The sequence below is a fragment of the Rhinopithecus bieti genome, unplaced genomic scaffold, assembly GCF_001698545.2.
Source record: "Rhinopithecus bieti isolate Rb0 unplaced genomic scaffold, ASM169854v2 scaffold_16604, whole genome shotgun sequence".
NCBI lineage: Eukaryota > Metazoa > Chordata > Mammalia > Primates > Cercopithecidae > Rhinopithecus > Rhinopithecus bieti.
The window spans coordinates 1,023,685-1,036,923 of NW_016808859.1; the positions used below are offsets into that span (position 1 = coordinate 1,023,685).

The 13,239-nt window shown below is 36.5% G+C and overlaps 1 long non-coding RNA gene across 1 annotated transcript; it reads right to left on the reverse strand.

Moving 5' to 3' along the window:
* Positions 1 to 3,877: 3,877 nt before the first annotated feature.
* Positions 3,878 to 8,352, reverse strand: LOC108539163 (uncharacterized). The gene is made up of 3 exons (XR_001888292.1): positions 8,223 to 8,352; positions 7,614 to 7,656; positions 3,878 to 3,960 (listed from the first exon to the last, which is right to left on the reverse strand). It is a non-coding gene; the product is annotated as an uncharacterized LOC108539163 (long non-coding RNA).
* Between the last annotated feature and the right edge of the window lie 4,887 nt (positions 8,353 to 13,239).

Here is a 13,239-nt window from a genome sequence, read left to right on the forward strand (position 1 = left end):
GTGAAAAGGCAAGCTACATATTGGTAGAAGATTTTTCCCAACACGATTAAATGACAAAGGTCTTGTATCCAGAATATATCAAGAACACTTACAAAACAGGGAAAAGGGATAGTGAATACAATTAGAAAAATAGTCAAGAGATATGAACAGGCCATTACAAAACAGATTATTTAAAAGGCCAAAGAGAATATGAACAACCACAGAGAACTATAATAAAAACAAAAAGCAGTACCTTTAAACACCAATCACAGTAATTAACATTAAAAGGCTAACCAGGTATGGTGACGTATTGATGAATTTTGGTGGAGTGTATAGGACTCGTGTACTCTTTTTTTTTTTTTTTTTTTTTTTTTTTTTTTTTTTTTTTTTTTTTGAGACAGAGTCTCGCTCTGTCGCCCAGGCTGGCGTGCAGTGGAGAGATCTCGACTCATTGCAAGCTCCGCCTCCCGGGTTCACGCCATTCTCCTGCCTCAGCCTCCCGAATAGCTGGGACTACAAGGCGCCTGCCACCATGCACGGCCAATTTTTTATATTTTTATTAGGGACAGGGGTGCACCATGTTAGCCCGGATGGTCTCGATCTGCTGATCTTGTAATCCGCAGGCCTCAGCCTCCCAAAGTGTTGGGATTACAGGCGTGAGCCACTGTACCCGGTCTGACTCGTGTACCCTTATAATTGGATTATCCATTGGTCTAGGCATTATCTACCAAATATGCACATACACATACTTTTTGTCCCACCCACTCCCATGTTGTTTACTCGGGCTGTGACAGAGATAGTACATCTGAAACCCAGCCAGGACTTTTCCAGAACATGACAACTAAGCCACGTGAACAGGTGGTCCAGACTCCAGTTTCACCTAGGCACAGTGAGCACAGTGAATGGAGTACCCATGATGCCAGAGTTGAAGGCTACACATGAGCCCAACTACATGGAATCCCTCTCACCAAAGATAATTTGGCAATTGCCCCTGCTGAATGCTTGAGAAGTTAACAGTGTGATGAATGCTGAACCCCAGGTCTGGATTCATACCTCAGAAGATTGCCAGTAACCTATTGTCAAGCTGGTTTCATCAGACTCCTTCCATCCTGCAAAGTTTGATCGGCCATCAATTCTGACCAGAACTGACAGAATTCCAGTGTTGATTTGCATTTCATGTAGAACCACTATCTGTGGGCTTTCTGACTACCTGGTTCCCTTACATGGAATTCCACATAGCATCACGTCGGAACGAAGCGTACCTTATAGCAAAAAAGATGCCAATAATAACCATAAAATACACTGGTTCTTCCACATACCACACCCACCAGTAGATGCTGGCTTATTACAGTAGTGTAATAGCCTCATAAAGATGAAGCTGAGGCATCAGCTTAACAATGACACCATCAAAAATAAGACACACTTCTCCTGGATACAGCTGTACTCCCTAAACCAATGACCACTAAATGAAACGTTTGACTCAGTAGGTAGATTGCCTAAGTGTAGGAAGTAAAGGTCGTAAGTCATAGTGGCATGGCTTACCATCACTTCCAGTGACTCAGGGAATTTGTACTTTTATCATTTGGGCAGAAAACCTTGGTTTTCCAAAGAGAGTGCTTCCACCAGAGGAAACAGTAAGAAGTTCGCTGAACTTAAAATTTTGGATATTGCCTGGTCTATTCACCTTGAGTCAGTAGAGCAGCAGATTTAAAAAGTGAAGAAATTACCACACTGACAAGGGTAATTGGCCCTGACACTCAGGAGGGGATAAGGCTTTAGCTGCATAATGCAAGCAGGGAGGAGTATGTTTGCCACCGTTATCAACAGAGATGCTTTTTTTTTTTTTTTTTTAACCCCATGATCGGTTGTAACTGAAAATTAGTGAATGTAGCAACATAATGCAAAGCGTATGATAATGGGGGTCCTTGACACCTCAGAGATGAGCACCTGGGTGACTACACCAGGCAAGCCACAGAAACTAGAAGTTCTAGCCAAGGGAGTGGGGAAAAGGGGTTGAGAGTATGTGGGGGTGGGGGAAAGAGGAGATAAGCAATAGCCAGAGCCTTGGAGGCAACTGCACAGCAGGACCTGGTAGTTCATACCACTCATGCTCCTCTCATTATTTTTTTTAGAAATTGTGACAAACTAGAATCCAGATACTGTTGTGAAAATAATATATTTAGTGTGACATTCACGTGGAAAGAGTGCTCCATGGTACACGAAATTAGTGCTTCCTCCTAGATCTCCCTGTGAGGACTATAAATGCCCGCCCCCTCCTCCCCTTCCAGACAGTGTGAGTATTGCCCCCTAATTGGTTCTCAATCACTTCTTTCTTTGGAGAGTTGCCTTCCTTTACCTGACAGTAGACACCACTGCAGAGAGGGTCTCTCTTGCTGCCAGTCCCCTCACCACACTCCATGCAGTAGACAACTCACAGAAGGTGATCAACTTACATATTACAGAATTCTGCCTCCCTTGGCTTGAAGGGGAGACGACTCTGCAATGCAACATATACTTCAGACCTTCCTGTGCATGAGTCCAAGGCATAACTTAATTTGTGATGACGTTCTAGATTGGCTTTTACCCCTCCCTATTCTGCTTCCCTCACTACCTGGTAAGAGTTTCTAAAATGCACTCCCTACACATAAATCAAATGTATTTGAATATTTGTTCCAGTCTCTGTTTTTCAGAACACAATCTGAAACATGCTATGACCCAGAAATTCTATTTCTAGGCTATCCTTTCCAAAAAATGTATACACTGTACAGCAAATGATATGTATAAGAATCTTCATAACAGCATTACTCCTAATAGTCCATTTGAATACAGGATGTGGCAGATTATATTTTCTAAAGACAGTTGCAAAAGTATCTTCTATCACACGTGCCCTTCTTACAACATGATCTTGACACACCTCCAATCTAATGTTGCTTTCTGTAAATCTTTCTCTTAAAATCTGGTTGTTCTTTTGTTGCTGTCTTTGAAAATAAAGTACAGAGCAAGTGATGCTGTGTGACCTGAGGCTAGATCATAAAGATGTCATGGATTCAACTTGATTTCTTAGGAAATCACTCATGGAAAACAGTCACCCTGCCATGTGGAAACCCAAAGTAGCCTGCCCAAAGACCACATATCATATTTCAGACAACTTCCCGATGTGAGTTGGAGCTGACTACCAGCATCAACTGTTTTTTTGTTTTGTTTTGTTTTGTTTTTGAGACAGAGTCTCGGTCTGTCGCCCAGGCTGGAGTGCAGTGGCGTGATCTCACCTCACTGAAAGCTCCATCTCCTGGGTTCACACCATTCTCCTGCCTCAGCCTCCCACATAGCTGGGACTACAGGTGCCCACCACCACGCCCAGCTAATTTTTTGCATTTTTAGTAGAGACGGATTTTCACTGTGTTACCTAGGATGGTCTTGATCTCCTGACTTTGTGATCCACCGGCCTCGGCCTCCCAAAGTGCTTGTATTACAGGCGTGAGCCACCGCGCCCAGCATCAACTGTTAAGCACATGTGTGAAGAATCTTCCAAAGGGCTCCAACCCCAGCTATTCCGGCACCCTTGACCTTTAAGTATTCCCTGCTGAGGCCCTTGACATCTGTGCAGCAGAAACAAATTATCCTCAATGTGACCTGTCCCTATTCCTCTACCACAGGGAATCAGAAGTAATTAAATTATTGCTTTGTTCTACTGAGTTTTTTGGAGTTTTGTTACATAGCACTGATAAAGGATACAATGCATAGTATATTCACACAGTTGTGAAAGTGAGAAGCAACATATGGATGTGTCTCCAATAATGTTGAGTACAAGATACAGAATATTTTCAGAGTGAGATTCAATTTATACAAACTGTAAGAAAAGACAAAACTACCCTATTAGAAAGCAGAATAGTAGTTACCTTGTGGGATATGAAGGAGGGTAGTTATTTGAGTTATTTCTGACTTGAGCAGATGGGTTCTACTTTGTGACAATTCATCAAGCTGCATATTGAAGAGTAACAAAAAATAGGTATGAGTCATGCAGACTAAAATGAAATTTATCTCAATAAATGTTAAGAATCACACTTTAATTTTGTCATATTTTAGAAAAATTCTCTGATATTTTATTATTCAGTTTTACATATATCGTTTGTTTAGGTATTTTGAGTTTCTCATGTGTTTTTCTCAAAATTTCAATAGCAGATTAGTGTACTTTCATCTGGTTATAAATCACACATTTCTTTAATAATTTTGAAGTGATAGGAAATTATTTGTTAACACTAATGTCTTTCATATTTATAACGTGATGATTTTTATTTTGAAATATTTCTGCACTCTAGATGTAGAATTCTATAACAGCTGTCTAAAATTTTATTACTATTTACAACCAATATACTATTTATTGTGCTTCTTCTAAGTTCTGAATGAACTATTGTTAATTTTTTTAGGTAATGTATTTACTAAATACATAACTTTGTAATGTACATCAAGTTCAAACCAAAGAAAAATATATCTGTAAGAATGATGTCTTATAAATCCTAGAAAAGCTTTATGTTGAATGGGATGAGAACTCTTGCTAGGAAAAAATAATCCCATAAGGTCTTTTATGTCCTAGAGAAAATTATCTCTAAGAGTATGCATTTATTTTTACTTTTCAAGAACAGCCTCAGAGCAATATTCATGACATTCTTTGAATTAAGCAGCTCCTTCACATAGTCTTTGAGTTCTATTTCTTTACAGGGATATCTCCCAATTTTAATTACACAGTTGCATTTACATGATATCTGCTTAGTGTGAATTTGACATAAGACCTTACTAGGTGAGGGTCATGGCATGCCCTAAATAAATAAGTAATGGAATTACGGTACATTAAACTGAAATTTTATGACTTTTTATCAAACTAAGACCTCCAAAGCCAGAAGTTATGCCCATCATAATGCTGGATGAATTTAATGATAAATCTTTTTCAGATGTAATACAGGGAATACAATCTTTCTCAAATAAATAGTTCTTTTTTATTCTAGAATCCAATGTCTGATTTGATTTTATAAAATATCCTGTGACAATACAAAATATTTTGAGGCAGCTCAAGAATTAATTAAATTAAACAAACTGATTGTTTACAGATTACTAAGCATTAAGAATTCTCACTCTTACTGTAAAGTAAACTTTCAGCCTAGAAATACTCAAGAAAGAACAAGGAGTAAAGATTAAGTGTCTTAATATGATGCTTGTTGAGGTGTCTCTTATTGGAAACAGTTTGTCCTTTGCAATAACAACTGTTATTTGCATTATGTAAACACTAAAGAATTCCTGAAAATACTTTAGTCTCTTACAACATATTTTTATATGCTCTTTAATAAATTAATAATCTACTTCTTAGAGATTAGAGACCTATAGACTGAAAAGTTTTATTTTGCCTTTGTGTATTGCAACTTTAAGAATTGAAAATTCCTCAAGGATCTAGATCTAGATGTACCATATGACCCAGCCATCCCACTACTGGGTATATACCCAAAGGATTATAAATCATCCTGCTATAAAGACACATGCACACGAATGTTTATTGCGGCACTATTCACAATAGCAAAGACTTGGAATCAACCCAAATGCCCATCTGTGACAGACTGGATTAAGAACATCTCGGACATATACACCATGGAATATTATGCAGCCATAAAAAAGGATGAGTTTGCGTCCTTTGTAGGGACATGGATGCAGCTGGAAACCATCATTCTTAGCAAACTACCACAAGAACAGAAAACCAAACACCGCATGTTCTCACTCATAGGTGGGAACTGAACAATGAGATCACTTGGACTCGGGAAGGGGAGCATCACACACCGGGGCCTATCATGGGGAGGGGGGAGGGGGGAGGGATTGCATTGGGGAGTTATACCTGATATAAATGACGAATTGATGGGTGCTGACGAGTTGATGGGTGCAGCACACCAACATGGCACAAGTATGCATATGTAACAAACCTGCACGTTATGCACATGTACCCTAGAACTTAAAGTATAATGATAATAAAAAATTGAAAAAAAAAAAAGAATTGAAAAAAAAGCAAGCAATGAGAGACAGTTTGATGTGATGGGAAAACTATAAAATATGGAATCACTCATTCTAGGTTTGATTATTAACTACCATTTACTACCTTCTAAATAAAGTTAGGCAAATCATTTAATCTCTCCAAACTTCAATTCCTTCTTTAGTAAAAGTATAAGTATGTTCTTTGTAATAATCATGGGATTATGTATTGGTAAAAAAATTTTGAGAACTCTATAATCTACTTAGTAGACTAAATTTGTAAAACATGAGGAAGGTTGTTGCACATTATAGTATAATTTTGGTCCTGTAGAATGTGGAATTTTGCTATTTGGAAATAAAAGCTATACTCTTCAATTTCCAAAACAAACCATTTTACACTATTTTTTAAATATCTCTGTGTATAATCAGAAGTATATTAAACTCAGCCTCATGGATATGCTTTTTCAGTGTCCTAAGGTTTTTTATATGTTACTGAGTAACTGAAGCATCAATATCTAGTTTGTGTTATTAGCTCATTAAAAAACGAGTTATCCCATTGTTCAGTAACAGAATCATAGAAATTGAGCTAGAAGAAACTTAGCAGTGATTAATTCAAATTATTCCTTCTTTTAAAATGTTAAAACCTCTCCAGAAAAATTAAAACATATTAATGTGTATTCTTTGAACAAATTCTTACTTATTCTAGTCTTCCTGTAACAAATACAGACCATGATAATTGTAATTATGTTTTCTCTCTCATCCTCAGACTTGCTGGTATAGTTCTCTTTTCTGGTATAGTTCAGTTCCATAAATTGAAGATAAAAAAGTAATGATATCCTTCAGAATGACAAAGAAACCTGAAGACTTTTCTAATTTGAAAGACCAAACATCCTAATTAAAGACTAAGTTATCAACTACAAGACAGAAAAAAACTGGGTTGCTGTATTTTTGTGTTTCTATCCTTTTGTGATTTAATTTGTTCTTTTAGAGTCTGGGGATTTAGTGTTGGGAGATATTGATGTTCTATGGAGTAGATAAGAACAAGTCAACCATATACTTTTAAAAGTAAACTTTTTTTTATAGGCTTTCTGAATTTGCTTTGGGGGAAAAAAAAGACAAACAACCCATGATCCTTACTCTTAAAAGAGTGAAAGAAGACAACATGTACATAAATATAACATAATGCTTCAGTTTTAGAATTTTGTTTTAAAACACCTGGATTATGATATAGGGGAAGCAACAATTTAAATTGAGTTCAAGCATTAAGATTGATAAATCGGCCGGGCGCGGTGGCTCAAGCCTGTAATCCCAGCACTTTGGGAGGCCGAGATGGGCGGATCACGAGGTCAGGAGATCGAGACCATCCTGGCTAACATGGTGAAACCCCGTCTCTACTAAAATACAAAAAACTAGCCGGGCGAGATGGCGGGCGCCTGTAGTCCCAGCTGCTCCGGAGGCTGAGGCGGAGCTTGCAGTGAGCTGAGATCTGGCCACTGCACTCCAGCCCCGTCTCAAAAAAAAAAAAAAGATTGATAAATCACCCCTAGATATGAAAACAGAAAAAAGAAACAAGAAAGAAAGAAAAGGTAAATGGAAAGATGTTTTATAGGAATTGCATTGCTTACCTATATTCTAAATCTTGAAACTGGAGAAGAGATGCCTTCATTGCTAGATTCCCCAACAGAAAAACAAAGTACATGCTTAAGTCACGTAAATAGGAGCACAAAACATTTGTCTGAAATAATTTGATACTTGTGTGTGTGTGCACGTGCGCGCTCATAGATGTGTACTTGTAAACATATCAATCTAGACACTAGGGGAAAACCAAAACATTGTTATTTGTCATTAAGTTTTTATATAAAATATCATTGTCTTGCTTCCCTATAAAGTATCATGCTTTATATAAAGTATTATATAAAGTATGCTAAGTTGAATAGCATATGGTTGGGCATTATATTATTATATGATTAGGGCTTATAAAATCTTCAGTTGCTATATATCAGTTATCAGCTTATTGCCACTTGGCTACAAACCCACTCATTTTTGCTCTGCTTTTATGGGACTGTAGCTAGATACTGTAAACATTTCAGTTTTGCTAACTGACATAGAGTTAAGCTCTTAAAGGACCACTGAAAGTAGAACGGATTTTTCTAACTGATCCAGATCCTTTCTTACAGCTTCCTGGCTAGCGGTGCATGGGAAAATCCATAGTCCATAACCTCAGTAGGTTTTACCTGCAGCACAAAACAGGTGCCTTCTCTGTGAGTTTTGCCTTCATCCTGGAAGGTAGTTTCTTTGCCAGCTCATTTATGGCATCTCAGAGAAATTCTCTACTATATAGTGGACTTCAGACACAATGTCTCCAATAAGGTAAATCTATTAGGCTTGGTGTGAGCAGAGGCTCTCTTTGTTTTACCTTAGATTCTCTCATTGATGATATAAGGAAATGTAGATTCTAAATTCTACATTTAGAATTCACTGCTCCCTGCATCTGTCATTCATTCCTATACTCTTTAGAGTTTTCCTTACTCCTCTTACTAAGTTAACCCCTCTGTATAGATAATTATTTATGTTAAAATTTCCCTATTCAAAATGCTGTTATCTGTCTCCTAATTGGACCCTGAATGAACATATTCCATTGCAAAAGTCTATATCCTTTTTTAAAGAGATCTCCTTTCCATTTCACACAAATAAAAAACAAAGGCATGGGAATTAGTTTGCCTGAGTTTGAATTTTGATGCTGCTACTTAATTTTGAGAAAATAACCTCTCTGGGCTTCTAATTCTTCAATTGCAAAATAAAAATGATAAAAGTAGTACTTGCTGCATAGCACTATTGTGAGGATTAAGTAAATTAATTCACACAAGACCCATAGAACGGTGCCAGGCACATAAGAAAAATTCAATTAATATTAGCTACCTGTGTTATTATTAATATTATTTTTAAACTCCTTTTCATAGGGTTACAGTCACAAAAAAACATACAATTTCTTTCATAATTTTATCTTGTATATAAAAAGCAAAATGAAGAGGGTAACTTAAATAATCATCTTTTGCAGGAAGCCTTTCCTCACTGTCTTCTCATCTTCCCACTTCTTTGTATTGTCCAGAACTGTCATTACAATGATCACACTTCACTGTAAATCATTTCTTTAGAAATCTGCTTTCTAGAGCAAAATGAGAGTCAGAGGCTACTCTCCGTCAAGCCTCACACCTTGTAAACACTTAGGAAATATTTAAGGAAGGAGGGCAAGAGGGAAAAAAAAAGTGAATTTATTTTGTCTGCATCATTCCCCTCAATTTTCAAGACACAAAACTAACCTGAAATATAAAACTGATCCTGTCGCCTTTAATCAGGGAAACTATTTTATTTCCTGTGACACAAAAGTGAAAGAGGGAAATACTAATCTAAGAGGGTCAGTCATTGAGGGCGGTGAGGCAGAGATCTGTCTTGTGCTTAACAGTTAAAAGATCTTCGGGTTCTGTAACTGCATGCTTACTAAAGTTAACAATATCCTCTATCCTAAATCACCGTTTTTTCTCTTCCGTAATTAGTTTGTTAATGATCTAATGTTTCCAATGGACTGTGAAATTAAAACAATGTGTTATCTACTGTGATTGTTAAATATTTTCACTGGACATCAAATGTGTTTCACCCACAATGTGATTTTCTTTTCCCTGTTTATAAAAGAATCAAAAAGACAACATCAAAGAAGTGCAGGTGTCTGGTGGGTGAACAGATAAACACTTCCAGCATGTGGAACAATTAAATAATCTCAAACAAAATAGATTCAGAGGCAGATGCAGACACTACAGGAATAACACTTAGGCAAAGCCAAAGGTTCCAAGGGAATCTCTGACAAAGCAACCTGGCTCCGCAGGCGAGGCAATCATGCGTTTGTCCTTTTGGCAATTACGAGTGCTCTGGACACTGTATGCACATGGCAGGGAGATCCTCAGGCAATTCTGAGGGAATAATGATTAAGTTTAAACGTTGCCAAGTAATCAGAACACTGAAGTAGACTCACAAACACAGACTCTCCCTAGAAAAATCACAGCACTCAATATTCCTTAAACAAGCACCACAACTTTATCTGTGTCCCATTCCCTCTACCTGTAATATTTTTGTTTACTGCTTATGAGATTCTGTATTTTTATATTTAAATGATACTATTTCTAAAATCCTTATTACTTTTTATGAAAGATTATCTATAACTCTAACTTTATATAAATTAAAATAGCACCTCCCTCCTTTAAAAAAAAAAAGCATTTCTAACAAAACAAAATTTCCTAGAAAATTAAGTGGTTTAGGGGAAACACGTATTTTATTTCATGTAAGGGCAAGGCATCTGTAGAAATTACAGGGCAGAATATAATGAGCAAATAAAACAGAAACTACAGCAGTTTGGGAGAGGAGCAGTTCATATCAGGTTTGGATGAGGAAAATAATTCACATGAAGAAAATTTGAGCCTTGAAGAAAGAAAATGATTTTAATAGGCAAAAATGCAACTGGATGTTCTGGACAGAAGTGGACCCAGCAGGAAAGGCAGGAATAAAGAAAGTTATACTGGATTTGAGGGATTAGCAACCGAACCATTTTGATTCTTATGTAGAATAAGTGAAAGAAGTTTCTTCTAAACAAGAAGATTAAGTCAAGAAATGAAAGATAATTGAATATTAACCATGAATTTAATTTATCGAATGTTTTAAGACCACTAAAGATTTGAAGAAATTTGTCTGATCCTGTGCCTACCTTAAAAGCTTGAAAAATAAGTTGCATATTTTACCTGCAAAATGTATTTTAATAATGAAAGAAATGATGAAAATAAATATTCTAGGCTGGGCGCAGTGGCTCTCGCCTATAATCCCAGCATTTTGGGAGACCGAGGAGGGTGGATCACAAGGTCAGGAGATCGAGATCATCCTGGCTAACCCAATGAAACCCTGTCTCTACTAAAAATACAAAAAATTAACTGGGTGTGGCGGCATGTGCCTATAGTCCCAGCTACTAGGGAGGCTGAGGCAGGAGAATCGCTTGAATCTGGGAGGCGGAGGTTGCAGTGAGCCAAGATCACGCCATTGCACTCTAGCCTGGGAGATAGAATGAGACTCTATCTCAAAAAAAAAAAAAAGAAAAAGAAAAAAAGAAATAAATATTCTATGCTTATAATTTATATGCAATTGAACTGTGTTGTTAAATTTTGGAAAAAAAAATATCTAAAATGGCTGATGAAATGCAACCGTTGTACAAGTACAAAAAATAATGATAATTCAGATTTGTAAAAAGCACACTTACATATAAAGAAAGTCACAATGATTTATTCAAAAAGTTGGGGAAAACTTGCAAACAACAATAAAGTCTCTAAGAAACAAGTTGACATGACGCAGAAGAGTAATAACAAGACAGACATGTGTACAAGCATTCCATTAAAAGTTTTAGTCATATGGAAAAGCTGTTTTGTAATCTTATTTTCATTATCTTATGGAACTTTAAACTCTGTAAGACAAGACATCATCTAGACCTTAGAAAGAAACAAGACTCTGGCTTACAGGAGGGAAAATAGTTTATACCAGTTTAGTAACATGCATTGCTTATTGTAGAAACAAAGAAAAACAAGCTATAGTTTCTAACTTGTAATACAGTGCACTTATAGGTAACAAAAACACAAAGGTACACTTTTTGTAGTACACCATAGCCTACGGTGAACAGTGATTTGGGCATGCATAAGGAGCCTTGAAAACACAATGTTGAAAACTTCCTCCAATTAGATTGAGGGGCAGGAAACATTTCCTGGAGGGAATGGTTTATATACTAAATTTCAGAATATGCCTGAGAACTATTGGGTTACAATGGATTTGCAAAGGCATTCCAGCCTGAGAAGAGCATGGAAAAAATGCACTGAAGTGGGAATTAGTGTGTTGTGTGTTATCACCACCAGTTTACTATTTTACTGTATCATCTAAAGGGAAGAGCCTCCCATTAATTAAGAAAGTGGACTGAAGAATGAGATAGCTCTGAATTCACAGCTCAGTTCTGCTTTTTAAAAAACATAAATTGAATTTGACATTATTTTCTTCAATAATTCAAGGAACTTCAGATAGTATATATTGGTGTGCATTTTTTTATCATTATTCTCCTTTTATTTAAACTGTGGTGAGAACATCAGATATATCTTCTTAACAAATTTTGAAGTTCATAATACATATTGTACAATACTATAAGCACTATGTATGGCAGATCTCTAGAACTTACTCAACTGGCAAAAATGAAACTTTATACACTTTGAATAACAACTCTCCATTTTCTCCTTTCCTCAACTCCTGACAACCACAATTCTACTGTCTGAGTCTATAATGTTGACAATTTTAGATACCTCATGTAAGTTAGATCATGTAGTATTTGCCTTTCTGTGACTTTCTGATTTCATCTAGCATAGTAACCTCCAGGATTTTATATGTTGTACCATATGACAGAGATTCTATTCTTAATAAGGCCGAATAATATCCCATATAGTGTATGTTTGCATGTGTATGTCTATATACATGTGTGTCTATATGTGCAACATTTTCTTTATCCATTTATCTATCTGTGGACAATTGAGTTGCTTCCACACCTTTGCTATTGTGGATAATGCTGTAACGGCATGGGAATGGGGTATCTCTTCCAGATGCTGATTTTGTTTGCTTTGATTACATGTCCAGAAGTGGGATTGCTAGATCCCATGGTATTTCCATTTTTAAAATGTTTGAGGAACTTCTCTACCATTTTTTCATAATGGCTGCATCATTTTATATTCCCAACAACAATTTACAAAAGTCCCAATTTCTCCACATCCTCACCAGCACTTGTTATCTTTTGATTTTTTTAAAGTAGCCACTCTAACAAGTATGGCAGGATATCTCACTGTGGTTTTCATTTGCATTGTCCTGATAATGGCAATATTGAGCACCTGTTGATCATTTGTCTGTCTTAACCAGCAACAAAAGCTAAAAAGGATAAGTGGGACTGCATAAAACCAAAAGGTTTCTGCGCAGGAAAGGAAAAGTTAAAATCAAAAAGCAACCTATGAAATGGTAGAAAATCTTTTCAAACCATATATCAGATTAGAATTTAATATTCACAACGTATAAGGAACTCATACAACTCAATAGCAAAAAACAAAGTAATCCTATTTAAAAATAGGCAAAGCACTTGAACAGGTCTTTCTCTAGCTCTGCTTTTTATATTTTAAATTAAAAATCACAGAAGTG